Source organism: Hevea brasiliensis, chromosome 18, assembly GCF_030052815.1.
Source record: "Hevea brasiliensis isolate MT/VB/25A 57/8 chromosome 18, ASM3005281v1, whole genome shotgun sequence".
Classification (NCBI taxonomy): domain Eukaryota; kingdom Viridiplantae; phylum Streptophyta; class Magnoliopsida; order Malpighiales; family Euphorbiaceae; genus Hevea; species Hevea brasiliensis.
In genome coordinates, this window is record NC_079510.1 from 14,686,261 (window position 1) to 14,712,152 (window position 25,892).

Here is a 25,892-nt window from a genome sequence, read left to right on the forward strand (position 1 = left end):
GGATCTAGATTATGCCGATCTAGAAGTCGAGGTCAGAGAGTTGCAGCTCATAGTCCTCACGGGCGATCACTTGCATCATCCACCATTTCAGTTTGGCCATGACCACATCCAAACATGAATATCTATGAGCGGTCGCCTGATCCTTCAACTCCTTCACCATGGCATCCTCGTCTTTATTTAGGGCGATCTTCTCCGGTACTATAGGAACCAAATACTGCTAACTACGTAGAATACCTTCAAAGCCATTGGGGTACTTGCTCCTCAGTATGAAAAACCGATCTTTTTAGTTCTTCAACGAGGAAGGGAGATCAGTGAATAGCCCGTAGTTTGGCTTGGCTTGGAAAAACCAATATTCATCATCTTTTCGTCGAGAGAGCCTATGCAATTCAGCAAAACCTTCGTCGTGGGCTCAAGCTTTTTAGCTCGGCATAAACCTCTGAAGGCCACCAGAGTTCGCCAGGAGTTCGGATGCACCTGGGCTACACAGACATGATGGAACTTCAAAATGGCTCTATAGCATCCGTCAAGGGAAGCTGAAGCTCGGCTTTTAGTTGTTCTTCATACACTATGATCAGGTTAGTTTCTTCAAAGAAATGATCGGCTCGAAGATCGCTATGACATCTGATAAGCTTGAAGGAGTCAATCGGAAGGTTGTACTTTTGTCTAATAGACTGGAAATCGATCTCCTCGAGGACCGATGGCAATTCATCCACAGGTAAGTTCTCTTTCTTTGAAATCGAAGCTCGTTTTGACTTAGTCGCTTAACTATGGACCGGGATAATGGCCGTAGAAGGTTCAGGTCACTCACTTGGTCTGGCTAGATCACCTTCGTCCGATGTCCACAAAATGTGAATAGAAGAAGGACTTGCAGCTCTCTGATCATCAGTACCACTCATTTTGAAAGATAAAGATAAAACTGATCGAAAAATATAAAAGCCCTTACTGGAGTATAAATCGGTGCCGAAAAACTTTAGAAAGCAAGAGAGAACGTCATCGTTGCTCAGAGAATCTGAAAATGGCGTAAGTAGGAAAATGGCCAACACTTCTTACTATTTATACCTGCTCGAGCATTAAATGCTCACAAAATCCCAAGAGGCATATCAGTTAATGGGATTGGATCGTTTTAATGACTCATCAAAAGTGAATTCCAGAAATGTGGCAGGGAGATCAGATATTTAAAGAGTGGTCAGGAGAGATCGGTTGATGAGTGTGAGTTGTGAGATTAGATCGGATACAGTTATAAGAGATCGAAAAATAATGCAATAAAATAAACAATTAATTTTGAATAAATAAAACTTCATTTCATTTACAAAAGGTCAGATTACATCACATGGGCGATCTTTCAAGATCAACAATTATAAATTTCCCTTCATTACATTCTACCTATCTTGCTTTTATGATTCGGACCACTCTCGATTTCAAGATGCCGTTCAAGAGATACGTGGAGATTGGGAGGGTAGCTCTCATCAACTATGGCAAAGATTATGGGAAGCTCGATGTCTTCGTCGATGTTATCGACCATAATCGAGCTACGATCGGGACCCCCAATATGGTTGGGAGCCAAATGAACTTCAAGAGGCGGTCACCGATATTAAGATTGAAATTAGCGGTCCCCTTATCAGAGATTGGTCTGCAAGCCATATCGGTAAGCCGATCCGAGATCAGCGCGGTAGTTAGTTTTGACCTTTGATTGGCCAATTAGTCCAGTTCCCTCACCGTCATTAGGCGATGCCCTCATAAACCTCTGATCACCGGAATTATCCATTTTCAGGAAATGGACAAAGAAAACATTCAGAAAAAGATCATGGTGGTTATCGTGAGAAGATTTCTTGTCGAAAAAGTCAAGAATGGGAAAATAAAAAAATTAGAAATACACCAAAGAAGAGAGATTGTGAGTATGAGAAGGACAAAATTCCCCTGCATATATTTAAGGCCTTGGCATTTATTACATGCAGTACTCGAAGTGGTTCATCAGTAATTGAAGAATTAATTGCTTTGGGGGATGAGAAGGGGATCGAAAATTAAGATCGGGAAGAAATGAGATCAGATGTAAAGATCGGAGTGAGAAGTATCAGGTTTACTAAAGAGATCGGCTGAACTGGGAAATAACCTATAGAGATCGGAGGGCTTGGAGAATTACTTTCAATCATAACCCTCAAATTTGTAAGATTAACTCCTCACCATCGAATCCCAAAATGGCACACCTCAATTTGCACCGTTGATCATGCTTGTAAGAATAGATTTGAGACCTTCAGATCAAAAGTGAATAATTAATTTAGCGCCTTTTGCTCCCAGCCCTCGAATCCATCTTGTAAGGCAGAATTCCTAATCGTTGGATTAAGGAATGAAAAGATAAAGATTCTAAACCAAATCGTGACCCTCAATCTTGATTCTCTTTAATTTTAAGGCGTCAGATTGTGTCCTTTTAAATCTGAGCCCTCCATCTCCTCCTACTAGAATCCTGACCCTTCATTTTTAGTACGCATTCCCTATAAATACCTGCATGCAATACTTTAGTAAAAAAGGAAGGGGCGGAAGGAAAGAGGGAGATAACGATTAGGAAATGTCTGCATTTGTTGATATAATCTTATTGCCCTTCATTCTGAAACCTTTGAAATTCCCAGAGACTTTAGAAACAAGTTTTCTAAAGGATCTTTTCACTGAAATTATAGGTCCTGTGATTTTCACTCTTAGTAACCATGCACCATTTTGAAAGCCCGATCATAGTTCATTATTAAAGACCCGTATTCATTTCCTTTGATAGCTCCCAGTCACTCCCTCTTCTCAGCTATAGCGGCTCTAGAGTCTGCAGGGCATCGGTATTGATTCATCCATTGTTTTAGCACTCCACAGGTAAACGTTTAACTTGCCCATTATTAAACATTGCTAGTTTATATTCATGACATGAATATCTTAAGGTGCCTTGTCACATGAAGTTCCTAAAGTAGGGGCATATTAAGTTTGGTTTGTGTCACATATTATCTTTAGCCTCCTATCTCTTGCAAGTTTTATGATTATCATTATTTTCAATTCTTTATTTATTTCGTATGGCTAAAAGCTCAGGCTGTTAACACTTTGTAACAACCATGAGGAGCATGGATGAAGGGGACACCTCAGAAATTTTTTATAACACCCTCCCTGCAGCAACTCCGTACATTCTACTGTTCTGGTGACCAGTGTCGGTCCGGACAGCTAGAACATCTGGAAAAATATTTAAACTAAAGTAAGGAACCATAATTAACTCAAATATTAATAAGAAAAATTTAGAAAAAATTTTAGAAATAAAATACAACCCAATTAAATGAGCCGGTGCCCAAGCGATGGGTAACCCAGTAGGAAGTTGCGGTTCTCACAACTAGGAGCCCTAGACCAGGGAGAAAATTCATAAAATAATTTTTGGGACTCCAGAAAAGGGTCATTGAGGTTTCTATTGCATTAGAATGCCAAGAAAATGCTTAGAAAAAATTTTCAATTGGTACAGACAATTTTGGTCTATTAAGCCAAATGGAGGGCATTTTGATCATTTCGCCTTTAGAGGTGATTTTTGGCCGACTTGTCTAATTAAGTAAATAATTATTATGACACAAAATGTGAATAAATATTGCTAAAAATTAAATTGAAAATGAGTAGAGAAGAAAAGGAAAGAAAATGAGATTAAATGACAATTTTGACATCACATGATGTCATCAACGCTTTCCCCACCAATCACAATTAAGCTAACTTATTAAAAAGGGATAATTGAGACCAAAATAACGAAAAGCAATTAGATTCATTTCTTCTTCCTCAACCAGCTGGCTGCCCATTTCCCTTTCTCCATTGAAGAAGTTTCCACACCTCTTCCAAACCTTGATTCTACTCCCCTAAACCTTAAGTCCACTTCAACAAAACTTGTCTACACAACTTGGCAAGGTGTTTGGCTGCCAAGAAAAGCCAAGAAACTGAAGTTTGTGAAGGGAGAAAATTCTGATCACTTGTTGTAAGTGACCATACTCTTGCTATTTTTAGTTTAATTCATGTTTAATGGCATGATGTGTGTAGGAATGTAAGAAAATGAAACAAACAAGTGTGTGTGTGCACCCTAAAAGTTTAGGCAGCTAGGGTTAGTTAGGGTTTGCCTCATGTGATGGTTCATTAACCTTGTAATGGTCAATTAGTGACCATTTGAATGTGTATGATGAGGAAATGAAGTGAGTTGAGGCTTGGCAATTGTGTATGGGTGAGCTGCCTTGGCTGACCTGCAGGACTGAGCATGAGTCCAGCAGGTTTAGGCAGCTATAAATGGAGTTGTAGAGGTTCAATTGGTGCAAAGCCAATTGGATATGAAACTAGACACATAATGACACAACTTTGGTGAAGAAACCCTACCCAGAAAACCAAACCAAGTTGGCTTAAAAATTGCCCTAATCTGGGTGACTTGCATTCTACCTGGGCAAAATGACTAAATGAACAATGTCTATTCATTTGGTCATAACTCAGCTTATAAAGGTCCAATTGACCTGAAATTTTACCACCAGAAAGCTGAGACATAGACCTACAACTTTCATGAGGAGCACAAATCCAAATTCTGCCCATAACCTAGTCAAATTGCCAACCAAACTTAGGTTACCAAATCTGGCAGAACCAGTTTTGCCCAGAATTTTGGATTCTGTCCAATCTGGCCAGTTATGGTTTTTAGGCCATAACTTGAGTTACAAAACTCCTAATGGAATGATTCAAAAAAGAAAATATAACTAGACAAAATAAGAAACAACTTTCATGAAGACAAATTTACCAAATTCCTACTGTACAAATGACCAATGGAATAGAAAATATGAGGCTTGAAATTTGAAAATTTTGAATAACTAACACTAAGCTTAGAAATGGTATTGGCAACCAATACCAACAATTTTAGAATGCAAAATGTGGTATGTTGGGAGTATTAGAACCAATGTACCTATTGTCTATGCGAAAGTCAACATTTTAGGACTAATGAAATGAATAGTAACACCTAAACTTAAATTTCAAGAATTGTAAAGTTTAAAAGTGTAACATGCCCTAGTAGACCTAGCAAGATTGGTTTGGATAGGTTGGCATGCCAATAGGGTTCAGTTAGTAGTACTGCACATGGCATTATGCCATTCTGTGATTTTATGGCTTTTAGCCATTCTGACATTGTGTTGATGCTTGGCCTTGTGCCTAATGTTATCTGACTTATTAGTCATTACATTTGCTGCATCGGGAGATGCATATGTGACCGATGGTGTGACAGCCTGAGGTACTAGATACCCAGTGCTAGTTTACCTATTTATCTAGTCTAGTCATCCAGTATAGGTTGCTTGGGCAACCAAAAATGGAAGTAGATAAATTTAATGAAATTATGAATATAAAAAGTACAAAATAAATAAGATTACTAATAATGATCAAAAAATTGTCTACATAAGACATTAGGACATGCATTGCATATTTATTTTCTGTTATTTCTTTTTATTTTATTATTGGCACCACTAAGCATTATTGCTTAGCGCATTACTTGTTGCCACGCGTAGGTTTTGGAGAGACCAACTGAGAGCCCAGTAGACCACAGACTGGGTGAGATCTACTGCAGCTCTGCATAGTGTCCGTGTCACCTCATTGTCATCAGTGCATTGGTAGGACACTAAGTTTTATTTTGGTATTTGTAATTAACTTTTATTTTTTCATGTGTAATTAAGACTTATGTAATGTATTTTTGTATTGATGTAAATTATGAAAATTGTGTTTATGAATGAACAAGTGAATATTTATTTATGACTTTTATATGAATTTCATATGAAATGAATGAATGAGAATGGGAGTATATATGAGAAATATTGGGATTTTGTTGATGAAATGGAGTTTGGGATAGACTGAAAATTTTGGAAGTGTTTTTCACAGGTTCCGAAGAACTGTTTTCTCCATTTTTAGCCGGTACTCTATTGGATTTTCTATAAAATTTACGGAACCTCAAATAAATTGATGTTTTCCATAAATGACTTAAATAAATTATACTTCACCAATTGTACTTCATAACTATGATAAAAATAAATAAGAAAGGATAAAAAGGATTAAAATAAAATAGGGTATTCAGGTACACTGTGTGACATATCTTACTCGACTATGTTGTAGACGGGTAAGGGTGTCACATTTTTAGCCTAAAGAAATGAGGAAAATAGTTAGGAAAATGGATGTGTTCTAGATCGATGTAGAAGGTTCAGATGAGTTGTGAAGTCAAAAACCGAGATTAGCTCAGACAGATAAATCATGAGATCAAAAAAGAGGAGAAATGAGTCAAGCCCAGACAATAGGCTATAATATTGGAGAATCAAGACAAACTCGGATCACAAGACACGAAACTCGAAATAGAAAAGTTCAGACAATAAGCCATATAGGTGGAGATAAAGGAGTTCGGATAGCATAGAGATCGAGGAATTACACGAAAGATCAACGTAGAGTTCGAACCAATATTCGTGACTTTCAAATTCACTTTTAAAATAGGGAGTTTCGAAGAGAGTACTTTCTAGGGATTTCTGTAATTTAAACCTTTTATAAAGTGTCCGATGTTATATTAGAAAGACCGGGAGAGAGTGCTTTCCTGAGTTCCTAACCCAAAGAGATCGGGAGAGAATCCTTACCCAAATTCTCTTAGCAAAAACTATCACACCTTACCCCTCTGTAAGGCATAACATGATCCCGTAGAATACCTAATGAACTACCGAACTCCACCTATCGATAACTCATTACGTATCCTACAAGGGATTTTAAAACCATTTTCTTACATTTTGGAAGTGGTGAGCATTTAGTAGGAATTAAACACATTTAATTGAAGTTTCAAAACTAGTAAAAATTTTTTGTCCATTTTTATTTTTACGTAATTTTTGGAAAAATTTTGGTAGAGTGCCGTCTGTATTTTGAGAAAACAGTTCTTCAAAAACCTGTAAAAATACTTCCAATAATTGTTTTAACAACTCCCAACACCAAAACAACTCAAGTCAACACAATTCAATCAAAGTTTGTCATCTCAAATTCTTCATAAATTCATTCACATTGCATAAAGTACTTAGTTTACAAATACATATCACAATTTATAAAAAGAAAATCCAAATAAAAATATTACAATTTACTGTCCAACTGCTCAACTTTGCATTAATATATATGACATTAAACTATTTACATCAAAATAAACTACAAGGGTATAACTAAATACCCGTACAAAAGTCTCCGCATAGTCTCAAAAATCAATAGCTCACTATACTGCTTTTTCCTTGTCTCTATCTGCGACAGCAAAGAAAGCTATCGCTGAGTATAAAAATACTCAGTGGTGTACAATAAAATACAAAATGCATAATATAAAATATTTATGAACAATTCATAATTCAAAAATCTCACAATCACATTTCATAATTTTTCAAATCACAGTTATAGCAAATCATAATTTTCAAAGCTTAATATAACACAAATTTGATCAAACAATTTAATAATCATAGTGTTGCCAATCAATAACACAACTTAGGCCATGACACAAAATTTCCAAACATGTCGTGTTGTACACCACGATAAGGAAAACTCACCCCACTAATCGAAATCAATAAGGGAGGTGGCTAGCTAGCTAATGAGTACTCATCCAAACTCACCTCCTGACTGAGAAGCCAAAGAGGGAGGAAAGTGATCGAATATCAAACTCAACCCCACAAGTGGAGGAGGAACATATTAATATTGCCATGCCAAGTGTGAATTAAAAACAATTTAAATCAAGTTATTCAAATATTTTATGCAAAACACAATTAATTTCCAAAGTCAAATTTCCATTCTCAAAGTGGCAACACAATAGTTCTCAAAACCCATAATTAACACAATAATTCCACAATGCATAACTAAACAAATTTTCTATGAGAAATAAATTAAGGTTTATTGTGCACAAACCTTACGTGAGTCGCCTCTAGGTCTTGACTGAGTCCCTTAGACCTTTCAGGTCTTTTTCAGCTGAAACACGAAATTTATAGTGTCTCAGTGTCTTATCTCATAATAAATCAAATAATTAATTCATAAATACTTAATTCTAGCCCAAATATGCTTAAACTAATATTCTCAGAAATTTTCATTTCGGAGTTACTATTCATGATACTATTCAAGTCAAAATATTGACTTTCTTATGCTTAATAGGTATGGAAAATCCAATTATACCCACATACCACATTTTGGTTGCCAATTTTGTTGGTTTTGGTTATTTTCTCAAAATTTAGGTTTTTTAGGCAAAATTGCAAATTTTCAGTTTTAGTGTCCTATGTTGCACTGTTTTATTGGTCATGTTGCTGTTAGAATTTGGCTAAGTTTTCTTCATAGAAATTATTCCTTATTGTCTTAACTTTATTCTCCTTTTTTGAATCACTCCAATTGGAGTTTTTTAGCTCAAGTTATAGCCATTTGAATTATGGCTGTCAGATTGGTCTAACCCAGATTTCTGGGCAAATTTCTGGGTTCTGGCAGTTTTAGGTCACTAACTTTGGGTGGCCAAATGACTTGGTTAAGGGCATAATTTGGATTTGTGTTCTTCATGAAAGTTGTAGGTCTATATCTTAGCTTTCTATTGGTAAATTTCAGGTCATTTAGACTTGCCTAGCCAAAGTTACACTGTTCATTTGGTCATTTTTGTACAGGGCAGAATACCTAGGTCCGGATTTGGTCAATTTGTTCACTATGCTATGGTCACTTTTGGGGCATGATTCTTTAATGAAAAATGTACCATTTTGTGTCTAGTTTCATTCTCAATTGGCCTCATACCAATTGAGTTGGTAAATTTTTAGTTTTGGTCCCTGAAAGGGACCTTGGTCCCGTTGCCTGCATAAGGCCCATAACCAATCTGAATTTCCACTTGATTCCCACACTTCCAACATACCACAATTAGTCACATATGACCATTTTTTAGCTCAAATTAGGTCAAACACACCATTTAACCATTTCTCAAAATTTTGTCTCCCAAACCTTAGGTCCAAAACCCTAACTCACTAATTTTGTTACATTTTACTAAATCAAAACATATAAACTTAATTTCTCAACTCATTCAAGCTTTCTAACATGTTTAATTCAATCAAACTCAATCAATTCCTATCACATCTCAAGTTGGCTAAAATTTCATGGAATTCTATACATGTTATTTTTGTTTCATTTTTTCAAAATTCTAATGTAATTCAACTATTTAATTATGAATTTAAACATAAAATTGAAAACTAACCACTAACCTCTTTTGTTGAATTTTTTCCTCTTTAAATCTCCTTTCTTTCCTCTTCTTTTTGTTGTCAATAGTTTTACCAAGCTTCAAAAACAAGGTTTAATGAAGGAATTTATGGTTAATTTTGGGGTTTCAAAAGCTCAAAGAGAGCTTTAATGGAAGAAAGGAAAAGAAAAATGAGAGAGAGGAGAGAATAGGTTCACGGCAAGAAGAAGAAGAAAGGGAAAAAAAATGAATTTTCTTTTCTTTTAATTCTTATTGGCTCCTTTTTATGTTGCTTTATCTCCCAATTTTCAAATTTTAAAAATTAATATTTATTATGTCATGGATGATGTCATAAACTTTTTGATTTTTGATTTTTCACTTCTTTTTCACTTCTTTTTCATTTACCTCTTCAATTTAAATCAACATTTCAAAATTTTCATTTCTCAAATTTTATTGGACAGTTAGGTCAGGAGTCAGCTCTAGGGGTAAATTGACCAAATTGCCCCTCGCCGGTTAAATCTGGTTTGCAAATAATTTAATATTTCTTTCGGATCCCTGACCTAATTATTTGACCGACTTAACAATTCTTTTTCATGATTTTCTCTCTTCCACTGTGTTTGTAATAGTCCTAAGGACCACAACGTCACATTTTACGGTTCGAAATTTGAGTTTAAATTGACCTCGCAATCCTTCCCGAGAAGGTCACCCATCGCTGTGACTCTCGGCTCATTTAACTTCTTGTGTTCTGTTTTTCTTATTTATACTTACCAAATTGACAATTACTAATTATTTGTGTTCAGGGCTTATCTAGTTGTCTTAGATGTGGTTCTAATCCTCTTAATTATCCGGACCGACACCGGTCACCGGAATAGTGAAATATACTAAGCTATGCAAATAGGGGTGTTACAAAAACTCTAATAAAAACATTTTAAGAGATCAGGAGAGAGTTCTTACTCGGACTCTCTTAGAAAAAACTCTAATAAAAATATTTTACAAGATCGGGAGAGAGTCCTTACCATAACTCTCTTAGCAAAAACTCTAATAAAAACATTTTAAGAGATCGGGAGAGAGTCCTTACTCGAATTTCCTAAGCTAAAATTCTGATAAAAATATTTTAAAAGATTGGGAGAGTCCTTATCCTAATTCTTTAAGTTAAAATTCTAAGAATATTTTAAGAGATTGAGAGAGAGTCTTTTCCTGAATTCTTTTCAATCAAAATTCTAATATTACTAACACCTAAATACCAAGGTACATAATATGTGAGCCAAGAGTGCTCCTCATTCATTACGTATCTTTAGGGACCAAATAACACCTCCTTAGAATTAGAGTCCTAATTCGAAGTGGGAGAAATTAGATAAAATATTTAACAAATCAAATAAACACAGCACCAATTCACTATAGGGTCATCCCATGTACCTATGTTCTTGGGAAACCCAAAATGCTGAAATATTAAACGCTCCTTTTACCAATAATAAGGACCGACATCATGACCCCAAACCCCCAAAAATTATCAATCATAAGTTATAAAGAACACATCGTTAAAATTACTGACCCTCGTTAAGAGATGAGGTGGGGTGCCTAACACCTTCCCCACCTGTGAATGGACTCCGAACCTAGAATCTCTATTTCGAAAGTGGTTTTTATTCCCAGTAATGGTTTCCTTTAATTTCCCTTAAAATTAAAGTGGTGACTCCTCACTTTTTCCACTTCGGTGAGAATCGTCCGGCGACCATAAAACCTTTGCGACACATGCCAATATATCCAATATGACACACGTATCTAGGCAATACATGGGCACATTAGTACCATTAAGTGTTAATCTATTTTATTATTTCATTATATTTTCTATTTATATTTTGCAGCATTTTAATTCTATTCCTAGTGGAAGCACAATGCTTAATTTTCATTTTCACATGATACTTGTACTCATAGATTTCATTTATTTTGAAGTAGTATAACTCTAGTTATAATTAATTGATTAATAACTGTCCAGGGTGCTGAACCCCGTAAGTCTACTAGTTTCAGGATTTTCTATCTTCTTTGCCATACAATTCCATGCACTTAGGCTTAGAATTGTGTGACACCCCTTACCCGTCTACAATGTAGCCAAGCAAGTTATGCCACTCAATGTGCCGGAGCACCAATTTATGTTTCTATTACAATTTATCCCTTTTTATTCATTTATTTTCAATTTTGATAAATCTAAATTTTTTCGCAATAGAAAATCCGGCAGAGTGCCGGCTATAAATTGGAAAAACAGTTCTTCTGAACCTGTTTAAAAACACTTCCAATATAATTTCTAGATCCAAACTCCATTATACACATTTCAAGTAAATCTCAAAATCTCAATCTCAAATTCAAAATACTATATTCAAAACTTTTCTGTTCACTTCATCACTTGAAGCATATTCATAAATAATTCTCAACATTTCAGTTATCAACATACATTATGCAGAAAATTTCAATAATATGAAACTTCATATATTTACATTAATACATAATTACAAGAGTTTATAATAACAATCCAAACTAATATAAAATGCCAAAATACGAAATGCTCCCAAAATCTTATGTCCTACCATATGCACTGCAGGTGTGAGGTGACTCGGGACTCCGGATGCAAATCTGAAGGCTCACCCAGTCTGATATTTGCTGGGCTCATCAGCTAGGTCTCCAATACCTGCGCGTGGCAAAAGCGACGCACTAAGTAATTCTGCTTAGTGGTGATAAAATAAAATAAAATAAAATAAAATAAAATAAAACGAATATGCAGAATGCGTGTTTACATTTTTAGCAGACTTAACTTCTGGTATTATTTGCATTATTATTCGATTAAAATTTGGTAAGGTTTATTATCATTGCCCGAGTAACCCATACTAATTGACTGGATGGGATAAACGGGTAAACCGGCACTGGGTACTAAGTACCTCGGACCATCACACCATCGGTCACATTGTGTCTCCCGGTGTGCAACAGAACAGCTAATAAGCTGTAATAATTATCGGGGTTAAAACCAAAGTGTAATAATTCAAATAACATAGCCAAAGGCTATTATGTCATAGAATGGCATGGGAAGCCATGAAATACAGAATGGCATGAAGCCATATGCAGTATTGCTAACAGAACCCTATTGACATGCTAAGCTATCCAAATCAATCTTGTTAGGTATACTAGGGCATTTTACACTTTTAAGTTTCACAATTTTTGAAATTTAAGTTTTAGTATTACTATTCCATTCATTAGTCAACAAAAATGTTGACTTTTGCATAGGCAATAGGTACATTGGTTCCAATATCATCAACATACCACATTTTGCATTCAAAATTTGTTGGTATTGGTTGCCAATACCATTTCTAAGCTTAATGTTAGTTGGGCAGAATTTTTAGTTTTTATTGCTTGTCTTTACTATTCCATTGGTCAATTTTGCAATGGGAATTTGGCAAACTGATCAACATGAAAATTGTTCCTTATTTTGTCTAGTTGCATTTCCTTTTTTGAATCACTCCATTTGGAGTTTTTTAGCTCAAGTTATGGTCTAAAAACCATAACTGGCCGGATCGAAATTTTGCCCAGAATTTCTGGACTTACCATATCTACAGTGTAATGAACAGTGACTACAACTCACCTTTTGAATATGTTCTGGTCATAATTTGGGTTAGGTTTCTCCATGAAAGTTGTTGGTCTATATCTCAGCTTATTGCTGGTAAAATGTGAGGTGAATTGGACCTTTCTACACTATTTTATGGCCAAATGACCAAGCACTGTTCATTTGGTCATTTTGCCTAGGCAGACTGCAGGTCACCTGGATTAGGGCAAGATTTTGGTCCACTTGGTTTGGTTTTATGGGCATAGTTTCCACACCAAAATTGTGCCATTATGTGTCTAGTTTCATTTCCAATTGACCTTGTACCAATTGAACCTCTACAATTCAAGTTATGACTGCCCAAACCTGCTGGACTCATGTCCAATTCTGCAGGTCACCATGGGCAGCCACACCAAACCCAAACTCCACCACTCAACACACTTCATTTTTTATTTAAATAGAACTAAATGGTCACTAATTGACCATTAATACCTATTTTCATTATCACATGGTCAAAGTCCCATTTTCTCCACCCCAAACCCTAACTCAACATTTCAAACCATGCATTAAGATTGCATTTCATCAATCCACATAAAAGAGACATATTGTGGGCAGCCATACTATCCTTTTAACTTCATTAAAATCATCACCATCTTGCCTAACCAAGGCTACCAAAACTTAGGGTTTACATACAAATGGTATTCCATCAATTTCCTTATCATTTGCACTCATTCATAATTATTAAACATGAATTTAAAGTGAAATTTAAGTTCAATTCCTTAACCTCTATGGAGTGAGATTTTTCCCACTTGCTAAAGCTCTTTTTTTCCTCTTCTTTTTGCTCCCAAAATACTCACCAAGTTACAAGAATACTTTTTTGTGTTGACAATTAGGGTTTTTGGTGGAAGAAAGCTAGGGAAAATCAAGCTTGAAAAAGCTTGTTCATGGTGGCCATGGTGGGAGTGTGATGGCAAGAAGAAAGGAAAAGGAAGAGGTTCTTTTTTTTTTTTTTTTTTCAGCTCATTTAGTATCTTTGATTTAAAGTTATGCCATGTGTCAAGATTGGATTGGTTGGAAGATTTTTAATGACATCATTATGATATCATATGTCCATTTTCCTTCATTTACTCTTTATTTCTTGTCTATGTAATTGCAATTAAATTTTTAACAACATTTATTCATATTTTATGTTATATAAATTATTTATTTAACTGGACAAGTCGGCCAAAAATCATCTCTGAAGACAAAATGATCAAAATGCCCTCCGTTTGGCTTAACGGGCCAAAATTGTCTGTACCAATTGAAAAATTTTTCTAAGTATTTTCTTGGCATTCTAATGCCATAAGAACCTCTATGACCATTCTCTGGAGTCTCAAAAATTATTTTCCCCTTGGTCTAGGGCTCCTAGTTGTCAGAATCGCAACTTCTCACTAGGTTACCCATCGCTAGGGCACCGGCTCATTTAACTTGGTTGTATTTTATTCCTAAAATTTTTTCTAAATTTTTCTTATTAATATTTGAGTTAATTATGGTTCCTCACTTTAGTTTAAATATTTTTTCAGACATTCTAGCTGTCCGGACCGACACTGGTCACAGAAACAGTAGAATGTATGGACTGGCTAAAGTGAGGATGTTACAACTCTTCCCCTCTAAGACAAATTTCGTCCTCGAAATTTACCTAATGCAAACAGTTGAGGAAACTGTTGCCTCATTGTCTCTTCACTTTCCCAAGTTGCCTCTTCAGTGTTGTAGTGCGTCCAAAGCACTTTCACTTGTGGAATTTGTTTATTTCTCAGTTCCTTCACCTCTCGAGCTAGGATCTGTATAGGTTCTTCCGTATATGTCAAGTCCAGTTGGATTTCAATCTCTTCCAAGGAAATGACATGTGAAGGGTCTGAACGATATCTTCTCAACATAGAAACATGGAATACATTGTGTATTTTATCCAGTTTTGGTGGTAAAGCTAGCCGATAGGCCACTGGTCCCACACATTCAATGACTTCATATGGGCCAATGAACCTAGGGCTTAACTTACCCTTTCTTTCAAATCTCAATACTTTCTTCTACGGTGAGACTTTGAGAAACACCTTATCGCCAACTGCATACTCTATCTCTTTTCTCTTTAAGTCGGCATAAGATTTCTATCTATCTGAGGCAACCTTCAGATTAGCTTTGATTATCTTCACTTTTTTCTCAGTCTGTTTCACCAGGTCTGGTCCTACCAGCTTATCTTCGCCCAATTCAGTCCAACACACTGGGGTTCTACATTTCCTCCCATATAGTGCTTCATACGGAGCCATTTGAATGCTAGCTTGGTAGCTATTGTTATATGCAAATTCTGCCAGTGGGAGGTATCTATCCTAGCTCCCCTCAAACTCAATGACACAACTCCTTAACATATCTTCCAGAATCTATCACATAATTCTCATTGTTACTATCATTTTAATTTATTAATTGCGAAAATTCAATTAGTTCTTGGGTTTACCTAGATTACTCATTCTGACTGTCCATCCGTTTGGGGATGAAAAGCCATGCTAAAGCGGAGTTGTGTGCCCAAGGCTTCTTGCAACTTTTTCCAGAATCTCGATGTAAACCTTGGGTCTCGGTCAGATATGATAGAAAGTGGGATTCCATGCAGTCTAACTATCTCATTGATATACAATTCTGCTAGCTTCTCCAGTGAGTAGTCAGTCCTAACTGGCAGAAAATGTGCTGACTTCATCAATCTATCCACTATCACCCACACTGCATCATGCTTTTTTTGGGTGAGAAGTAGACCACTAACAAAATCCATAGTGACCCGGTCCCATTTCCATTCAGGTATGCTTATAGGCTATAGCAATCCTGATGGAACTTGATGTTCTGCTTTAACTTGCTGACATGTCAAACACTTAGTCACATAGTCAGCTATATCCCTCTTCATACCAGGCCACGAATAATAAGGCTTCAAATCATTATACATTTTCGTGCTTCCCGGGTGCATAACATAAACACGAGTGTTTGCTTCTTTCAGAATACTAGTCTTCAGTTCCCCATAATCTGGTACACACACTCTTCCTCTATAGTACAGACACCCATCTGCTTGTACCTCATATTCAGTTTCCTTTCTCTCAGGAATTTTACCTACAATGGCCATTAGTTTTTCATCTGCCCTCTGCCCATCTTGTATCTGCTGTAGCTGGGTTGGCCTCACTTGCAACTCAGCTAAAATAGCTCCATCTTGAGCTAAGGATAGACAGGCATTGAGTGATCTTAAAGCTGTGATGGACTTCCTGCTCAAAGCATCAGCAACTACATTTGCCTTCCCAGGATGATAATCTATCACACAATCATAGTCCTTTAGGAACTTAATCCATCGCCTCTGTTTAAGATTGAGCTCCTTCTGGGTTGGTAAATATTTTAGACTCTCGTGGTCTGTATAGATGTAGCATTTTTCACCATATAAATAATGCCTCCATATCTTCAGTGCGAAGATAATTGCTGCTAACTCCAGGTCATGAGTAGGGTAGTTCTGTTCATGTGGCCTTAACTGCCTGGAAGCATAGGTGACCACCTTCCCCTCTTGCATCAATGCACACCCTAGCCCATTATGTGAGACATCACTGTAAACCACAAAGTCTTTCCCCGACACTGACTGTATTAACACTAGTGCTTCTGTCAACATAGCCTTCAGCCTCTCAAAACTGGCTTGGCACTTATCGTTCCAGCCAAATTTCACATTCTTGTGCAACAACTTGGTTATTGGAGCAGCTATAAGAGAGAACCCCTTCACAAATCTTCTGTAATACCCAGCTAGCCCTAAGAAACTTTTGACCTCAATTGTATTTCTAGGAGGCTTCCATTCCATCACTACTTCTATCTTTTTGGGATCCACTTTAATCCCCTCAGCTGATACTATGTATCCAAGGAAGGCGATTTCACTCATCCAGAAATCACATTTGGACAACTTAGCATACAGCTTCTTTTCTCGCAGGGTTTGCAGAACAATCCTCAAATGTTCATTATGTTCTTCCCTGGTTTTGGAATACACTAGAATATCATCAATAAAGACCACTACAAATTGATCTAGATATGGATGAAAGATACGGTTCATAAGGTCCATAAATGCTGTTGGTGCATTTGTCAAACCAAACGGCATCACTAAAAATTCATAATGCCCATACCGGGTTCTGAATGCAGTTTTTGACACATCTGCATCCTTTACCCTCAACTGATGATACCTTGATCTGAGATCAATTTTTGAAAATACACCGGCTCCCTTCAACTGATCAAACAGATCGTCAATTCTGGGCAATGGATATTTATTCTTCACAGTTACTTTGTTCAACTATCGGTAATCAATACACAATCTCAAGGTTCCATTCTTCTTCTTCACAAATAGCACCGGAGCTCCCCATGGCGACACACTGGGGCGTATAAACCCCTTATCAAGCAACTCTTGCAACTGAGTTTTCAACTCTCTCAATTCAGTGGGTGCCATCCTATAAGGAGCAATTGAAATGGGTGATGTACCCGGTATTACCTCAATAGCAAACTCGACTTCCCTTTTTGGTGTTAAACTAGGCAACTCTTCAGGAAACACATCTAGGAAATCTTTCACTGTGGGTATATCACACAGGTTCGGCTTAGCCTGCCTAGTATCAACCACATGTGCTAGGTAAGCTTCACAACATTTTCTCATCAATCTTCTTGCAACTGTGGCTGAGACAACATTGGACAAGAAATCTGTCCTTTCACCCACAATAGTGATCTCATTATCCTCAGAAGTTTTCAGAGAAATCCTCTTCAATTTGCAATCAGCTATTGCCTGATGACGTGAAAACCAGTCTATTCCCAAAATCACATCAAACTCGTGGAAGGGCAATCCAATTAGGTCTGCTGAGAATTCATACCCCTGAATCCTCAACGGGTAACCTTTATATACCTTGTTCACTACCACACTGTGGCCTAGTGGATTTGTGACCAGAATGTCTTGATCACTCTCCTCTACTGGAACTCCCCTCTCTATGGGTAGTTTGATGCAAATGTGGGAATGAGTGGATCCTGAATCCACCAATGCATGCACAGAAGTGTTGTAGAGGGAAAACATACTCCTGATGACATCCGGGGCATCTTGCTCCTCCTAAGCTCTAATGGCATAGGCCCTGGTAGGTACTCTAGTATCTAGCCTCTTAGCTGACTCGGATGCAGGCCTTAGTGATGGACCAGCTGCCTCAGGTTTACCAGGTTTCCTACCCCTTTATGGTGCAGGAGCAGGTCTGTCAGTTTGTGTTGGAGCAACTGTAGTAGTCATCTTCAGACAATTCTTGATCTGATGTTCTGTCCATTCACACTGTAAGCATGCACCGGTCACTCACCAACAATCCCCCTTATGCCACTTCTGACAGTACTGACAAGCAGAAGATGCTGGAGCTGGTCCCCTAAACACCGTCCCTAGAGAACTGCCCACTGATGGTGTGGACTGGCCTCTCCTAGGTGTGAACTATGGTCCAGGCCTCGAGATCGACCACGACCTGTGGTGGTCCTGAACTCTGAGCAGGAGGACCCTTACTCTTCTTACTGGGAGCAGAAAATGTACTGGACTGACCCGGACCCCTCTTCTGCTGTCTTACCCTTCTATTTTGTTTATTGATTCTGACCCTTTCCACTTTTGATGCAGCATCAACTAATTTAGCAAAATCAGTAATTTCCAGTGTTGTGATCATGACTTTGATATTATCATTGAGCCCTTCTTCAAACCTTCTGCACCTCTCTGCCTCTGTAGGGACTATCTCCCTCCCATATTGGCTCAGTTTAACAAACTCACGCTCATACTCAACCACTGACAATTGTCTCTATCTCAGACTGATAAATTCTCTTCTGCGCTCTTCTAGATACACTTTGCTCACATATTTCTTCCTGAACTCTATGAGGAAGAATTCCCAGGTGATCCGTTCAGGTTGCACCTCACTGGTTACTGTGTCCCACCACTGATATGCATCATCCTGAAGTAAGGACATAGCACCCTCCAGGTTCTGCTCGGAGGCGCAGTTTAGCTATTTCAGCACTCTAATGGTTCTATCCAACCAGTTTTCTACGGCCATGGGATCATCCTCCCTCTTCCCAAAGAAGTCCACAGCCCCATGCTTTCGCAGTTTCTCTAAATGAGATTTCTGTGGTGCTGGTGGAGGTTGTGGCTATAGTTGTGGTGGTGGTATTGCCCCCATCATTTGCCAGTAGAATTCAGTCATTTGCTGAAATAGAGCAAACTGAGGTTGGGCAGGTGCCTCAGCTACTGGTGGAGCAGATTCTCCTCTGCCCCCAGATTCAGCCTTGGGTGGAGCACAACTCTCCACCTCTTCTTCAACTGCTCTTTGTGAAGCAGGATCCATATCCTATTCAAAATAAGAAAACAAACAGATCTGCATCAGTGTCACCTCAACACTTACAAATGCAATGCAATGGTATGCACTCTATCTAGGCCCAGAAACACCTAAACTGATGCTCTGATACCACTAAATGTGACACCCCTTACCCGTCTACAGTGTAGCCGAGCAAGTTATGCCATTCAGTGTGTCGGAGCACCAATTTATGTTTCTATTACAATTTATCCCTTTTTATTCATTTATTTTCAATTTTGATAAATCTGAATTTTTTCGCAAATTTTATAAAAAATCCGACAGAGTGCCGGCTATAAATTGGAAAAACAGTTCTTCTGAACCTGTTTAAAAACACTTCCAATATAATTTCTAGATCCAAACTCCATTATACACATTTCAAGTAAATCTCAAAATCTCAATCTCAAATTCAAAATACTATTTTCAAAACTTTTCTGTTCACTTCATCAATTGAAGCATATTCATAAATAATTCTTAACATTTCAGTTATCAACATACATTATGCAGAAAATTTCAATAATATGAAACTTCATATATTTACATTAATACATAATTACAAGAGTTTATAGTTACAATCCAAACTAATATAAAATGCCAAAATATGAAATGCTCCCAAAATCCTATGTCCTACCATATGCACTGTAGGTGTGAGGTGACTCGGGACTCCGGATGCAAATCTGAAGGCTCACCCGGTCTGATGTCTGCTGGGCTCACCAGCTAGGTCTCCAGTACCTGCGCGTGGTAAAAACGACGCGCTAAGCAATTCTGCTTAGTGGTGACAATATAAAATAATATAAAATAAAATAAAATAAAATAAAATAAAATGAATATGCAGAATGCGTGTTTACATTTTTGGTAGACTTAACTTCTGATATTATTTGCATTATTATTCGATTAAAATTTGGTAAGGTTTATTATCATTGCCCAAGTAACCCATACTAATTGACTGGACTGGATAAACGGGTAAACCGGCATTGGGTACTAAGTACCTTGGACCATCACACCATCGGTCATATTGTGTCTCCCAGTGTGTAACAGAACAGCTAATAAGCTGTAATAATTATCGGGGTTAAAACCCAAGTGTAATAATTCAAATAACATAGGTAAAGGCTATTATGTCACAGAATGGCATGGGAAGCCATGAAATACAGAATGGCATGAAGCCATATGCAGTACTGCTAACAGAACCCTATTGGCATGCCAAGCTATCCAAGCCAATCTTGTTAGGTATACTAGGGCATTTTACACTTTTAAGTTTCACAATTTTTGAAATTTAAGTTTTAGTGTTACTATTCCATTCATTGGTCAACAAAAATGTTGACTTTTGCATAGGCAATAGGTACATTGGTTCCAATATCATCAACATACCACATTTTGCATTCAAAATTTGTTGGTATTGGTTGCCAATACCATTTCTAAGCTTAATGTTAGTTGGGTAGAATTTTCAGTTTTTATTGCTTGTTTTTACTGTTCCATTGGTCAATTTTGCAATGGGAATTTGGCAAACTGATCAACATGAAAGTTGTTCCTTGTTTTGTCTAGTTGCATTTCCTTTTTTGAATCACTCCATTTGGAGTTTTGTAGCTCAAGTTATGGTTTAAAAACCATAACTGGCCAGATTGAAATTTTGTCCAGAATTTCTGGACTGACCATATCTACAGTGTAATGAACAGTGATTGCAACTCACCTTTTGAATATGTTCTGGTCATAATTTGGGTTAGATTTCTTCATGAAAGTTGTTGGTCTATATCTCAGCTTGTTGCTAGTAAAATGTGAGGTCAATTGGACCTTTCTACACTAATTTATGGCCAAATGACCAAAGACTATTTATTTGGTCATTTAGCCCAGGCAGACTGCAAGTCACCCGGATTAGGGCAAGCTTTTGGTCTATTTGGTTTGGTTTTATGGGCATGGTTTCTTCACCAAAATTGTGCCATTATGTGTCTAGTTTCTTGTCCAATTGGCCTTGCACCAATTGAACCTCTACAATTCAAGTTATGGCTGCCCAAATCTACTGGACTCATGTCCAATTCTGTAGGTCACCATGGGCAGCCACACCAAACCCAAACTCCACCACTCAACACACTTCATTTTTTATTTAAACAGAGCTAAATGGTCACTAATTGACCATTAATACCTATTTTCATCATCACATGGTCAAAGTCCCCTTTTCTCCACCCCAAACCCTAACTCAACATTTCAAACCATGCATTAAGATTGCATTTCATCAATCCACATAAAAGAGACGTATTGTGGGCAGCCATACTACCCTTTTAACTTCATTAAAATCATCACCATCTTGCCTAACCAAGGCTGCTGAAACTTAGGGTTTACATACAAATGGTATTCCACCAATTTCCTTATCATTTGCACTCATTCATAATTATTAAACATGAATTTAAAGTGAAATTTAAGTTCAAGTCACTAACCTCTATGGAGTGAGATTTTTCCCACTTGCTAAAGATCTTGTTTTCCTCTTCTTTTTGCTCCCAAAATACTCACCAAGTTACAAGAATACTTTTTTGTGTTGACAATTAGGGTTTTTGGCAGAAGAAAGCTAGGGAAAGTCAAGCTTGAAAAAGCTTGCTCATGGTGGCCATGGTGGGAGTGTGATGGCAAGAAGAAAGGAGAAGGAAGAGGTTCTGATTTTCTTTTCATTTTCAGCTCATTTAGTCTCTTTTATATAAAGTTATGCCATGTGTCAAGATTGGATTGGTTGGAAGATTTTTAATGACATCATTATGATGTCGTAAGTCCATTTTCCTTCATTTACTCTTTATTTCTTGTCTATTTAATTGCAATTAAATTTTTAACAACATTTGTTCATATTTTATGTTATACAAATTATTTATTTAACTAGACAAGTCGGCCAAAAATCATCTCTGAAGATGAAATGACCAAAATGCTCTCCGTTTGGCTTAACGGGCCAAAATTGTCTGTACCGATTGAAAAATTTTTCTAAGTATCTTCTTGGCATAAAAATGCCATAAGAACCTCTACGACCCTTCTCTGGAGTCCCAAAAATTATTTTTATAATTTCTCCCCTGGTCTAGGGCTTCCAGTTGCGAGAACCGTAACTTTTCACTAGGTTACCCATCGCTAGGGCACCGGCTCATTTAACTTGATTGTATTTTATTCCTAAAATTTTTCTTAAATTTTTCTTATTAATATTTGAGTTAATTATGGTTCCTCACTTTAGTTTAAATATTTTTCTGGACATTCTAGTTGTCCGGACCGACATTGGTCACCGGAACAGTAGACTGTACGGACTGGCTAAAGTGAGGATGTTACAAATTGGTTCTAGGTCCCTAAAATAAAGTTTTAGGCCTTCATCTTAGCTTTTCAAATTATTTTGAATCATGTCAATTAAAGTTTTAGAACTCAATTTATAGTCAAATAATCAAAACTAGTTCATTGTCTCTTTCTAATTCCAAAGCTAGGCAGATTCTGGAATCATGTCAAATACCTATATTTTCTTATTTTTCCCAAAGGTGACTTCTGCTAAGATTGTGGTGGTGGAATTGCCCCAGTCATCTGTCTGAGGAACTCGGTCATCTGCTCAAATAACGCCTATTGGGGTTGTGCAGGTCTTTCTAGCACTTGTAGAGCAGGATCTCCCCTGTCTCAAACATTACCCCCAGTCGGGACACGACTTTCTACTTCTTCATCTATGACTTTTTGTGATGCTGGATCCATACTGTAACCTAAAATAACCAGAGAAAACAGATTTGCATTAGTGTTACCTCGACTCTTACAAATGCAACGCATGGTATGTACTCTATCTAGGTCCAGAAATGCCTAAACTGTGCTCTGATACCACTAAATGTGACATCCCTTACCCGTCTAGAGTGTAGCCGAGCAAGGCGTGTCACATTCTGTGCCGGAGCACCTTATCTTATCTTATTTTATTTCTTTAATAATTTTTAATCTTGTTATATTTTAAAATCAATTATATTCTAAGGATAAACTAATGGAGTTTTCCCTATTCTATTACCGTATGACGTGTTTTACTATTCACCTATTTAAAAATTTCTACAACAATTTTCAATAATAATCTCATTCATATCCATCATAACCATCTCATCATTTCAAATATCATATATGTATTTCATATCCACATTCAATTCTTGCAACTCATATTCATACATATCCATTCATGAACAATCCATATATAAAAATATTCAAATTTTATTAATTTACATCAATGTACAATTTGATTACAAAAATTTATAATTTACATCATATACAAATGTAACTTCATAAATTCATAATTGACATTACAAAATTTTATGAATATTTATAATGTACAAAATACATTAATATGACCTATATGGGCCCTATCTACATGCATTGCTGAGGAGGTGACAACTGAACACTTCTGCAGATCAGGACTCTGAAATCCTAGACTAATGTCCACTAGGCTTTATCTTCAGTATCTTTGCAAGGAAAACAATCCATCGGGCTAAGCATTTCTGCTTAGCAGTGCAATAATGTAACAAGAAAATAAAATATACGAATAAAGATGAAAATGGAGCATAATTTGTGCAATCAAGAATTATTTTGATTTCATATGAAATTTCTAATACTAACTATCTTTTATCCTTTTTGTTCCTCTTTGGAAGTGCTTAGTTCATAAATTTACAGTAATAATATACAATATATAAATTAATAAAAATATTGAATTTATATTCATCTTATTATAGAAGATGCATTTGTAATATTTATTTAAGTTATATTTATTTTGCTAATCTTTTTATCACTTCACTCAACACTTTCTAGGTGCTTTGGATCGTTACATAATAAATAAAATTTTTATAGTTAATCTAGTTCATTTCAGGTCCTTTTCACTCATTTATTTAATTTCCATTATTCTTAACAAATTTCACTGCCCAAATAACCTATGACAGGTTGACTAAACTACATAAGCGGTTAAACTAGCACTGGACACACTCGTGCCGCGGGCCATCATATCATGGGACGCATAATGTCAACCACGTATGCAATCAATATAGCTAGCACTGGACACCGTGGTGTCTCAAGCAGTCGTACCATGGGACACAAAACATCAACCACGTATGCAATCAATATGGCTAAAAAGCCATGGTAACACATAATCGGGCATACAAGCCATAAATGCGGGCATAAAGTCATAATAATGGGCATAAAGCTTTATGCAGTACTGCCAAATCAATTCCCTATTGGCATGCCAATCTATCCAATCTGACACACGTGTCTAGGCAATACATGGGCATATTAGTACCATTAAGTGTTAATATGTTTTATTATTTTATTATATTTTCTATTTATATTTTGCAGCATTTTAATTCTATTCCTAGTGGAAACACAATGCCTAATTTTCATTTTTACATGATACTTGTACTCATAGATTTCATTTATTTTGAAGTAGTATAACTCAAGTTATAATCAATTGATTAATAACTGTCCAGGGTGCTGAATCCCGTAAGTCTACTAGTTTCAGGATTTTGTATCTTCTTCGCCATACAATTCCAAGCACTTAGGCTTAGAATTGGTTTTAGGCCCCTAAAACAAAGTTTTAGGCCTTCATCTTAGCTTTTCAAATTATTTTGAATCATGTCAATTGTAGTTTTAGAACTCAATTTATGGTCAAATAATCAAAACTAGTGCATTGTCTCTTTCTGATTCCAGAACCAGGCAGATTCTGGAATCCCAACTTTGTCCAACCATTTGGACATGTTACAATCGTATTTTAGCCTAAGGTCCTTCATACGAGTTATTCTCTTATGTCTTAGGGTCACTCAGGTACAAGAATCACGATTTACTAACCACATCATATATTTAACAATTATAATGGCTTCTCTAATTTATTATACCATTTCACATGTCATTATGGTTACTATTCACATTACTATTCATGCAATTTTTTACTATTTCATAAATAATAGGAATAAAAATTCTAAACACATGATCATACCACATTTTGGGTTATAATTTTGTTGGTTTTAGTTACCAATTACAATTTAAGTCTTTCTAGAAGTATTTCCAAAATTTCAGTTTTTGTCATCTAAGTTTACTGTTCCATTGGACCATTCTACAGTGAGATTTTGGCTAACTTTCCTTCATCATGTTCCTTAATGTCTCTACTTTAATTCTCTTTTTGAATCACTCCATTTGGAGTTCTATAGCTCAAGTTATGGTATTTTTACCATAGTTGACCGGGTTGGTCAGTGTCCAGAATTTTTGGGCAATTTTTGATTCTAGCAGTTTTGATGAGCTAATTTTGGTTAGCAATTTGATTAAGTTATGGTCAGAATTTGCATTTCTGTTTTTCATGAAAGTTGTTCTACTATGTCTATGTTTTCCATGAGTTCAAAAATCAAGTCATTCTAACCTTCCTAGAGTGGGTTATGGCCATTTTAATAATCACTATTTATATGGTCATTTTTCTAGGTCCAGCATATGGTTACCCGGATTCAAGCCAATTTTAAGTCACTTTGTGTTGGGTTTCTGGGTAGGGGTTTTTCATGAAAAATGTGACATTATGTTCTAAGTTTCATCTCCAATTAGCATCACACCAGTTGGAGCAACATAACTCTACTTATGGTCATATTTATGTACTGGACTCAAGGTCCAAAATTCCTGCATGAAAACAACACTCCCAATACCAGCATTTCACACTACTACCAACTTCAAATCACATTCAATACACTTCAAATAGTCTATAATTGATCTCAACATCATCAAT

The 25,892-nt window shown here is 36.5% G+C and overlaps 1 pseudogene; it reads left to right on the forward strand.

The window, feature by feature from the left end:
- The first annotated feature begins 1,423 nt into the window (after window positions 1-1,423).
- Window positions 1,424-25,892, forward strand: part of LOC131175828 (fatty acyl-CoA reductase 2, chloroplastic-like) — a 32,662-nt pseudogene continuing 8,193 nt past the window's right edge.